Below are 11,115 nucleotides of genomic sequence, written 5' to 3' on the forward strand. Positions count from 1 at the left end.
TGGGTAGGGAAGTGGGGGGCGCTATGGGGGACTTTTGGGATAGCATTGGAAATGTAATTGAGGAAAATATGTAATAAAAATATATAAAAAAAAAAAAAGAAGTGGGAGTGGGTGGCTGGTGGGGGAGCATGTGGGGGACTTTTGGGATAGCATTGGAAATGTAAATGAAATAAATACCCAATTAAAAAAAACATTAAAAAAAAAAAAGACACTTGTCCTAGCTCCTGGAAGTCAGTCTTCTCTTAGCTATCTTCAGAACAAGATGTAGAACTCTCAGCTCATCCAGTCCCATGTCTGTCCGGATGCTGCCATGCTCTCACCTTGATGATAGTGGACTGAAGCTCTGAACCTGTAAGCCAGCCCCAATAAAATTTTGTACTTATAAGAGTTGCCTTGATCATGGTGTCTGTTCTCAACAGTAAAACCCTAACTAAGACACCCATCTTTCAAACTTACTAGAAAGGTTGAAAACCTACTTTCCTTTGCTGATACCTACGATGTGTCCCCAGCCATCCCTCCCAGGGCCTCCCCCCACGGCCTTGAGCTCCATGGGTTGTGGTATAGTCTGAGCAGGTAAAGCCCTACAGATTTAGAAAAAGCAAGACTTCCCAGGCTGTGCACTGCCCTTTGAGGAGCACAGTTGACAGTCACTTAATGAGGTCCACATTGTCACCTACTCAGTAAAGAGGAAAATGAGGTTTGGGACGTTCCTAGAGCCACATAACTTGCCAGTGACCAGGTAAGGCATGTCATCCATGCTCTATCCACTCCCACTATGCCACACCCCAGCCTGCATCCTTGGCAAAGTGTCCCATGCACATTTCTTCTGAATCTTTCCCGGAATCCTTCTAAGTAGCACAACTTGTCCCCTGTTGATGCAAGAACAAAACAAGCTATAGTATACATTCCCTCGTCACTCTGGGGCAGGCAGTGGGCAAGAACTAGAACCCAGAATGGACTCACGCCTCTCTAACCAGCCTTTCAAAGTTATGCTAATAGGATGGGGGGCCACACCAGGAGCTTGAGAGTCCACTATGATAGAAGACGAAAACATTTGCACTGCTTATGTGACCCAAAATATTCAACTTAGAAATACTTCTGAGTCTTCCTTTCCTTCTCTCATCTGTAGTGTATATGCTAGAACTGCAACACAGGGCATCAAAGGAGTGATGGTGTGCTAAGTAGGATTCTAATAACTCAAGGAATGTGAACAAGGATTAACAAAGGAAATAAGACAAACAGAACAATAAACAGTGTAAGGAAATAGCTGTAGAATGGGAAGAAAGACTTTGCCAGATATCTAGGAAATCAGAATTAACATCTAAAATATATAAAGAGCTGGAAAGAATTATAAAACAACAGAGGGAAAGGTCTGAACAGTGAGTAATGGAACTGAATAGACACTTTCAGATAAAGAAGTGTAAATGGACAATCAGTAGATGAAAACAAGTGCAACAAGCTCAGGAAATACAAATTAAAGTGTACTGAGATTCTACTTCATCTGTGAGCATGGCCGTCATTGGGAAAACAAACCACAAACGCTAGTGGAGATGGCAGGGGTGGTGGTGAAGACTCTCTTATTCATCTCAGTTTGATAACGTTAGTTATTCCATGAACTATGGAAACAGGTACTCCTCAGAAACAAAACCTGTAATTCCCACACGATCCAGCCACACAACTCCTGGCTTTATACCAAAAAGAATCAGTGTCCAACTACTACAGAGAAGCCTGCACTCCATGTTCACTGTGGCACCATTCACGGTCACCATGCTATGGAGTCAGCCTGGTAGCCAACACAGGATGGAAGGATAAAGAAAATGTGCATATAACACAGTTAAGTAAAGACTCAGCCAAGAATAAGATTGCTTGCTTGAAAATAGACGGAACTGGAGATCACTGTGTTAGGTGAAATAAGAGCCACAAGAACAAGTATCCCATGTTTTCTTCAAGATGGAATCTCTAGTGGGAAAAAGACATGGCAGGCAGCACAGAGAGGTCTACTGTGAAAGAAGAGGTGGGGGGAGTAAGAAAGAGTCACAGTGCTCAATACAATAAAAGTACATTGCATTCAAGTGTGGAAATGTCAAAATAAAAGAAATTATTCTGTACAAGTAGGATATAATAATAAAAAGAATTCTAGATAATTCAAAACATGAAATCAACACTAACCAACTCGTTATCAATCCAGACTTCAGAGATCTTGAGCTCCCAACCCTCTTTCCCCAGGTGGTCACCTTGGCTTCATCAAGAAGGTAGCACACACAGGGCATCAGCCTCCCTAAAGGTCAGACCACAGCTCAGCTAGCATGCACACATTTCTCAATGCAACCTGCCCCTGAGGGCTGCATCCACCAAAGAGAGAAAAGTCACTTGTAGCTCAGAAGTAAGAATGAAGATGAACCCAACAAATGTCATTTGATGAAGGGTTAGAATAAAAGTCTAAGAAAAGCTGGCTTGATGAAACACACTTAGCCACATCCAAGGACATAAGACAGAAAGGGCTGTGCCTCTGTAGCAAAACACAGCAGATAGCCAGCCTCCAGCCCTTAAGCTACTCTCAGTAAGTGTCCCAAGGTCTTGGCAAGTTCATGCTGGAATCACCTACTTTTCAAGCTGAATATGATCTTTGGATTCATCCAGTCTAGTCTTTGTTCTTAACATTTCATGAAACTAGTGACCAAGTTAGTTCATCGACTTTCTCAAAGGTAAATAGTAACAAAAATTGTCCATAAGTCAGGGGTCAGGACTTATCTAACACCTTTTCAAACATTGCCAACACTCAAGATCTATGTTCCTCCAACTCTCCTGCATATATGTGTATGCACATACACATAGAAGTGCATGTACACATGTGTGTGTACATATGCATGTGAACATATGTGTGCATGCACATATGTATCTACCTATATAGGCATATCTATCTACTATGGTGATAAGAATGAAAATGACCCCCCTAGGCTCCCAGGGAGTAGCATTATTTGGGGTGTGGCCTTGTTGGAGGAAGTGTGTCACTGAGGGTAGGCTTTGGGGTTTCATATGCTCCAGCCAAGCCCAGTGTTACTCTCTCTCTCTTCTACCTGGGGACATACTTGTAGAATTCTCAGTTCCTTCTCCAGTACCATGTCTGCCTGTATGATGCCATGCTTCCTGTCATGATGGTAATGGACTGAACCTCTGAACTTCAAGCCAGTCCCAGTTAAATGCCTTCCTTTATAAGAGTTGCTGTAGACATGGTGTTTCCTAACATCAATAAAACCCTAAGACAGCTATTCACGTATATACACACATACATATCTGTACACACTTATACTTAGTGCCCTAGACTACGCACTGCTGTTTATCAATTCCTTCATACATCGAAAGTACCCAGCCCCAGTAGCATGGCTGGCCATAAAGCTTATGGAAAGGAACGTAATGCACCAGGAGGGACCATGGTCACTGTGATAGTTGATTTAAATACTGAATATAATTGGATTAAGGAATAGCTGGGAGATATGTAAAGCATATACCACTCCGTGAAGGCATCCCTGTAAACAACTGTACTACAAGGGCTATGCCCAAATGGATGGTATAATACCTTAATAGAGTCATGATATAATCACATTATTGGAAGGTGGTAAAAGGCAGGAAGTAGGATCTAACTAGAGGATGTATGTTACTAGGAATGTATCCATATCTCGCTCTAACTTCTTTCCTGTGGGTTTTCCAGTTTATTATCCAAAATGAAGTGGGAAAAGTCCCTAATATATGCTCTGAACTAAGGGAGTAAGCAAGACTGGGTTCAGTCTCTGGAAACCATGAACCAAAACAAATACAAATATGTATTGAGTTTTTCCTCGGTCATTTGTGTTACAACTACACAATCTACACAATGGTTACTGATATATATATATATATATATATATATATATATATATATATATTGTTTTACACTTAACACCCACTGATACACAGACACCTGTGGATCTGTCAAATGACTGAGTAGGTAAAACCTGGGGGATGGGGCACACAGTGGAAGTGTTCACACCCTGGAGGGTGGGGGTGACATGACATTTCTTTTTTATTATTATTATTATTATTATTAAGGCATTTTTATTAGATATTTTCTTCATTTATATTTCAAATGCTATCTCCAAAGCCTCCTATTCCCTCACCCTGCCCTGCTCCCCAACCCACCCACTCCCACTTCCTGGACCTGGCATTCCCCTGTACTGGGGCATATGATCTTCGCAAGACCAAGGGACTCTCCTCCCCTTGATGGCCGACTACATATGCAGCTAGAGACACGAGCTCTGGGGAGTACTGGTTAGTTCATATTGTTGTTCCTCCTATAGGGTTGCAGACTCCTTTAGATCCTTAGGTACTTTCTCTAGCTCCTTCATTGGGGGCCCTGTCATCCAATAGATGACTGTGAGCATCCATTTCTGTATTTGCCAGGCACTGGCATAGCCTCACAAGAGAGAGCTATGGACATGACATTTCTTATGAGCAGGTATCCTCCATTCATTCCCTCAGCGCTGGTACCCATGCCTACATGACAATTCAAGGATGAATGAAATAATTTACGTTGATTGCCTGGATGTGCCAACAAATAATATGTGCTCACCAAGGAGAAAGGCAACCAGGGCTGAATTTGCATGTGGCAGAGACATGAAGTGTCCTACCTCTTCCTTTCCCAAAACCCAGGTCTCCAGTTCCCTCCTGGAGCATGAGATCTGCCATCTTGCAGCACCATTATGCTGAATGCAGAGGTCAGTCAGTTGCCCGAGCCACTTCCAGCAAAGGGAATTTCCAAAACGTTCCCAAAATGCACCTAGTCAGCAAACCATTGCCAAAGAGCTCTGAAGTGATATGGTGTTTCTCTCCCAGTAGACACCGGCGCTCTGCTCTGCAATACCCTGCTCATGTCCCTGAGATCCTACCTAGGCATTCCCATTTCATCCAGGTTTGCTCTTTGCAACTGGGTCACGATGTTCCACAGAGCAATAATTAACCCTTGTCAGCTGAGAGAACACACCGACCCAGTAGATGCTCAGAGTGTCTTGAGGTGAGGCCTCTGCCATCTTCCAAGAGGATCTGCTGAAGTTCATTGTTCTCCAGAAACTCAGTTCAGTGTGCCTGACCATCTGGACTGAAGCACAGAATATCACAGTTCTACTTCTTTTCATTTCCTCTGCCAAGGTCAAGAGCACAAACTATCTTCCACCAGTAGCAGCAAGGCAGATCTCTGCAGAACAGCTTGGTTCAGAAGAGATCTGGGAGCCTCTGGGCATGTCCTGGATGTGTCTGAAGTTTAAAAAAAAAAAAAAGTTATTGTTGGCCCTTGAGTCTAGAAATATTTAAAAAAGAAAAAGTGCTGCACAACACAAAATAAACCAGCCATGTGCAAGGAGAAATAACTCTGGAGAGACTATCCCTGTAAATTACTCTCATGGTCTAGATCAGTGGTTCTCAACATTCCTAATGCTCTGACCCTTTAATACAGTTTCTCATGTTGTGGTGACCTCTAACCATAAAATTATTTTGCTCCTACTTCATCACTGTACTTTTGCTACTGTTATAAATTGTATCATAAATATCTGATCTGCAACTCTCAAAGGGGTCACGACCAGGAGGTTGAGAACCACTGCTCTAAAACCGATTGGCTATGTAGCAGTCTTTAGATTTTTTCCCTCAAAAATACTACAATACTTAATTGAGTCCTTGCTATAACTCTTCCTTCCACAGAGAGAGTGCAACTGCAGAAATTTGACAAGCATATCCTGCTAGAAAAAGCTAGAAGCCCACACTGAGCACCCGCCCCATGCAAATCTCTTGTCCCTGTTCACTAGCCTAGAAACTTCAAACAAACACTTTGTGTTTTTCTTTTCCTTGTTAGTGTAAACAGGGCCAATACCTTCCTTGGAATTACTCATGCGGATTGACTGTATGGAATATGTGAAGAGATGAACAGTATAGTATATAGTTACTACTGAAGACAGGCTGACATCTGTCATTGTGTACATTCTCCACTGTTTCTGACACTTTATTCTCCCTGTGCCAGCTCACTCCTCAGTTAGGCTTTAAAGACCCTAATGGTAGTACTCAACCAGAGAGCCACCCACACCCACCCAAGACTGCTTTTTTCCATTGCCCTCATTAGTGGTAAGATGTTCTCTATGGCTTCTCTGTACTTTCTGACACAGTGCTGATTATCATTAAGAACTTTCACATAATATAATAAAGATGTTTGATTTCTATATCTCCTACCACCCAGGTCTGATGATTTTCTAAACGATAAAGAGAAGCTGGGTGGTAGGGCATTCCTGTAAGCTCAGCGCTTGGGAGGTAGAGGCAAAGGAAGGTGAATCTCTAAGTTCAAGGACAGCCTGGTCTACAGAGTCAGTTATAGGACAGCCAGGACTACACGAAGAATCCCTGTCTCAAAAACAAACAAACAAAAACAAACAAACAAACAAAAAGATAAAAAGAACATCAAAAAGGACCCACAATTATTTGGAAGTGACTTTCATCACAAAAGAGAAACTGTAGCCTCTTAAAACCACAACAGTGTCTGTGAACTTCCTCCATGAGCTTTTGGAGAATGTGAGCCAGGTCTCTGCTGGAAATGTGCCACTTGAAAGGATACCCCAGGGGAGTTGTCAGCAGCGCTGTGGCTTGTCTTCTTATCTATACTTGCCATCAATGCAGACTTAAATCTGTAAATGCTTAAGAAAATCCTTTCTTGAAACATACATGTGCTGACCTTTTAACCCAGTCTCCCGGTGAGTAACTGACTGTCTCTGCTGTCTCTGGTGTGTGACACAAAACTCCTCAGCAGTCTTCAAGCCCTACTCAGCAATTTTCTCTCCAGCCTCTGCTGTGACCAGCCCCTGTAGTGTGTCAGGACAAAAGCTCACCCAGATCTCTCACTGCCTCCCAGAACCCCTGAGCACTCACACAGGTCTCAGTGTTGAAGTCCAGAGATGTAACTCTCACACACCCTTCCACGCACACTTGTCAATGAGAGGTGAGTGTCACACAAACCTTTCCTGTGAAAAAGCAGGCAGTTCCCAAGTACATTTCAGAGTGTTGCTTAGGACATCCCTGGACTATGGTCCCCTGTTGTGACACACCCATCTCCAACCCCCTTTCCTTGTTCTTCCTGTCATTGGCTCTGGGCCAGTAAAACCCAGACTCACAATAATCAGTTCTCCCAATGAAAATCAGTAAAAGATTGCGAGAGCTCTCCATCTACCTATTTGCTATTTTAAAGGTGGGCAGGAAGACCTGGACTGGGACTGAGACGTTTGAATCTCCTGATATTTCGTTGGCCAGGGTCGACAATTCGTTGGGAACTTTGGTATAGTGCTATTCCCTAAGCCTGGGGTGTGCAGCTACAAAACACATCCATCAATGATGAAAATCAAGTTTGGCTTTGCATCCCTTAAAGGGCTGAGACAGAGAAGCCCAGAATAACCAGGTCTCATTTGGCCACAAGCCAAAGTGTGGCCACATCAAGGCTTAGAGGTTGTCACCACACCTGAGTTTAGATGCCTGAAGTTGCTTTGAAAACATAGTTTCCAGAAAGTTGAGACTAAAAGTCCCACACTAAACAAATATTTTATCTCAAGAGAGATGGTTGCTTCTGAGTGGACTTTCAGTGTGGCAGGCAGAGGAAAGAACACTGATTCTACAGCACTCCAAAGAATAAACAACATAAAGATTGAGCAACTAATACTGTGCTTTAACAAATATACAAAAGCTCTTGGGAACACTCCAGAAGGACAAGGGTTACCTGCAGACTTGTAGGAAGAACCAGCCTGACGGCCTGCATAGTTCAGAACCGCTTCTGGGAGGACGCCTACACACAGGCTTATCGGGGCATACCACCAAAGCTCATGCCAGTGAGGACTGTTCTGTGGTTTCAGGGAAATGGAGTTGACAGTCATACACATGCAGGCCTGACCTGCATAGCTCTGGCGAAAGTTGCTAGAATAAAAACAACGCCCTTGGTTCTGCACAGGTGTAGTGAATGAGGACAAAGAGACCTTTCTCCCCATTGTGCCCAAGGCATGGAGCGCAGGTGGGGAACTACCAAGGGACTGGAGGCAGGTGGCTCTGACTAAAGGACTGTCCTCAAGTCCCCGAGTCCGCTGCTCTCTGGTTTCCAAGTCTTACACAATTAGTCTGATCTAATGAGAGGAATTAAGAACAAAAGAGCAGATAAAAAAAGTGCTTCACAAAATCCACTCTGGGCCTAGTCTCTGAGCACCAGGACAGACACTTGGGCTTGTTTCAAAGGCCCTGTGTTCACAGCTAATATCAGTCTGACTCATAAAAAGATGGAAACACAGTCACTCAGGATCCACCGAAGACTGGTTCCAGGAACTCCCATGGTCTCAGATTTGAAAACTCCTAGAGCCCAGATTTTACTATCAAAACTGTTTCTGAATACACGCACTCATACACACACACACACACACACACACACACACACACACACACACAAGGGCTCCTTAGATAAATAGATAATTCTAGATCTACACCAAGATGCAAAGTGAGCTTGTAACACCTCATCTGTCCAGGATACTCTGAATGGAATTACAGCAAATATTCTAAGATTTCGACAATACTCAGGTTCTTGCACCATACAATGGTGCAGTATTTGCATATAATCCACTTGTTCTGTATATTTTTAATCAACTCCAGGTGACTTACAATGCTTAATACAAGGTGAATACTGCAGCTAACTTACTATATTGTGTATGAAAGAAAACTAAGGAGAAATGCCCAAATGTGTTTAATAGAGATGTAATTATTGTTCTAGAGTAACTTTAATCTGCTGTCATTTGAACCCATGGATATGTAGGCTTGGCAACATTTAAACAAATCTAGACTATAAATAGCTTTTATGTCATTGTAAGCACTGCAGAAGCATCCTTGTCCTGTGGCTGATGAAAAGGCTATTCTTGTCTCCTTCAAGGAGACCCAAGGCTGCTTTCTCTCTGGACAATACCGCTGAACTCAGAATTATCCAGAGTGTAACCTTGAAAGTAACATGTGGATTGATATAACTCAGGCTGGCCTCATTCCTGCTGGTCAACTTTTTTCTTGAGGAAGATTAAAAAAAATAATAAACTTCTCACTTAAAAAAATGTTTTTATTAGATATATTTAGGAGGGCGGCACACCCATGCCAAGATCAGCGGACAACTTGTGGGCGTTAGTTCCCTCTTTCTACCTCGTGATGTCCAGGGATCAAACTCAGATTCAGGCTTGGCTGCAAGCTCCTTCTCCCACTGAACCATCTCCAGCCTGGCATCCCATTATTTGACAGAAGCCACACTTTATTATGGCAACTGATATTTTGACAAGTACACGTCTAGAAATAACAGATCCATTTGTATAGAATGGAATAAAAGCTGCTCAAGTCCTAGACTCCATAATAGTTAGCAAATTCAACGAATCTTCAATCTTATTTGGGAAAAATGAGCCTAATAAAAAGATCAGGAGTTGAGGCCAGCACACAGGAGGAGTTCAGGACCATTGGGCCTCACACACAGATCATCTTATGGTTCAAGTATCTCTCCTATCATCTTTACAGTCAAAAGAGCGAATGAAAAGCCAATAGATGGTCAGATAATTCTGAGCAAACTGACAGTCAAAACATTACTTTCCAAAGAGAACTATCTCTTTGGACTGCTATGGCACAATCCCCAGAATATTTTGTAAAAAGAAGCATAGAGGGCTATAACTATAACAAATATTTGATACTACACACAAAGAGGGAAGTATTAATATGCTTTATTGTCAAGATATTTTAAATTTGTTATGTTATAGGATAAATTCTGCCATCCTCACATTTACATATTGACATGACCTAAGCCCAGTACCTGAGAATTCGACCACAGTAGACAAGGACACCAGAGATGTGATTACGTTAGGCATGGTGGCATGTACCTTTAAAGCCAGCACTTGGAGGCAGAGACAGGTGGAGCTCTGAGTTTGAGGACAGCCTTGTAACAGCTAGGACTACACAGAAAGACCCTGTCTCAAAACCAAATAGGAGGGTGGGTCTGTGGAGTGAGCATGGGCTCTGATCCAGTGTGACTGGCACACTTACAAACAGGAGATGAGGACACAGACCCATAAAGAGAGACCCAGGAGCAAGACACCATCTTCAAGGCAAGGGGCGAGGCCTCAAGAGAACCAGCCCTGCTCACACCTTGATCTTGAACTTGCAGTTTTCAGAACTGAGAGAAAATAATTGCCTGTTTTTTAAGCTACTCGTGCTGTGGTATTTTACGTGATAGCTCCTGAAGATAATAAGGATGAAAACTAGTTTTCCTGAATATGCCTCATCTCACAGCTTTGACTGTAAAGCCAGGTCAGTGGTTGCTTAACTATGAAACAAACTGGGGAAAGATTAAAAAAAAAAAAAGAAAAAAGAGGCAAAACAGCAGCCAATGTTAATTGAATATCAAGCTGGCAGCTTAGTCACTAGAGGCTAATTATCTCAAATAACTTCAGATTTGGCAATTTGACCATGTGGCCAACAGGATTTAAGCCCTGAGGGCCAAAGCACAGTGAGAAAGGAAGAGTCTGGGCCCTGCAAACTCAAATTGCTTTCAGTTATCACACTGCTACTGATTTAATTGGGATGATTTCCTAAAATAATAACAGATAATTTAGATAAGTAAAAGCAATTCTACGACATTTTCAAAGAATCAAGAATGATATTCTACTCAGAATTGAGATTTTGTACACAAGAGTGATAAAGTAAAGTCAGTTACACTGAGGCGACAGTTAATATGACAAAAAAAAAAAAAACAGGACAGATGAAATCAATAAAAGATCGACCCTGCAAACCTGTAATTGAGTTACGAGTACTGGCTTAGTCACTATTCTGTTGCTGTGAAGAGACACCATGACCAAGGTAACTCTTATAAAGGACAACATTTAATTGGGGGCTTGCTTAAAGTTTCTGAGGTTCAGTCCATTGTCCTGATGGAAAGCATGCACACAGGCAGACACAATGCTGGAACAGTAGCTGAGTGCTACATCCTGACCTGTAGTAAGAGAGAGGAGGGAGGGAGGGAGGGAGGGAGGGAGGAAGGAAGGAAGGAAGGAAGGA

The sequence above is a fragment of the Mus caroli genome, chromosome 13 (genome assembly GCF_900094665.2).
Source record: "Mus caroli chromosome 13, CAROLI_EIJ_v1.1, whole genome shotgun sequence".
Classification (NCBI taxonomy): Eukaryota; Metazoa; Chordata; class Mammalia; order Rodentia; family Muridae; genus Mus; species Mus caroli.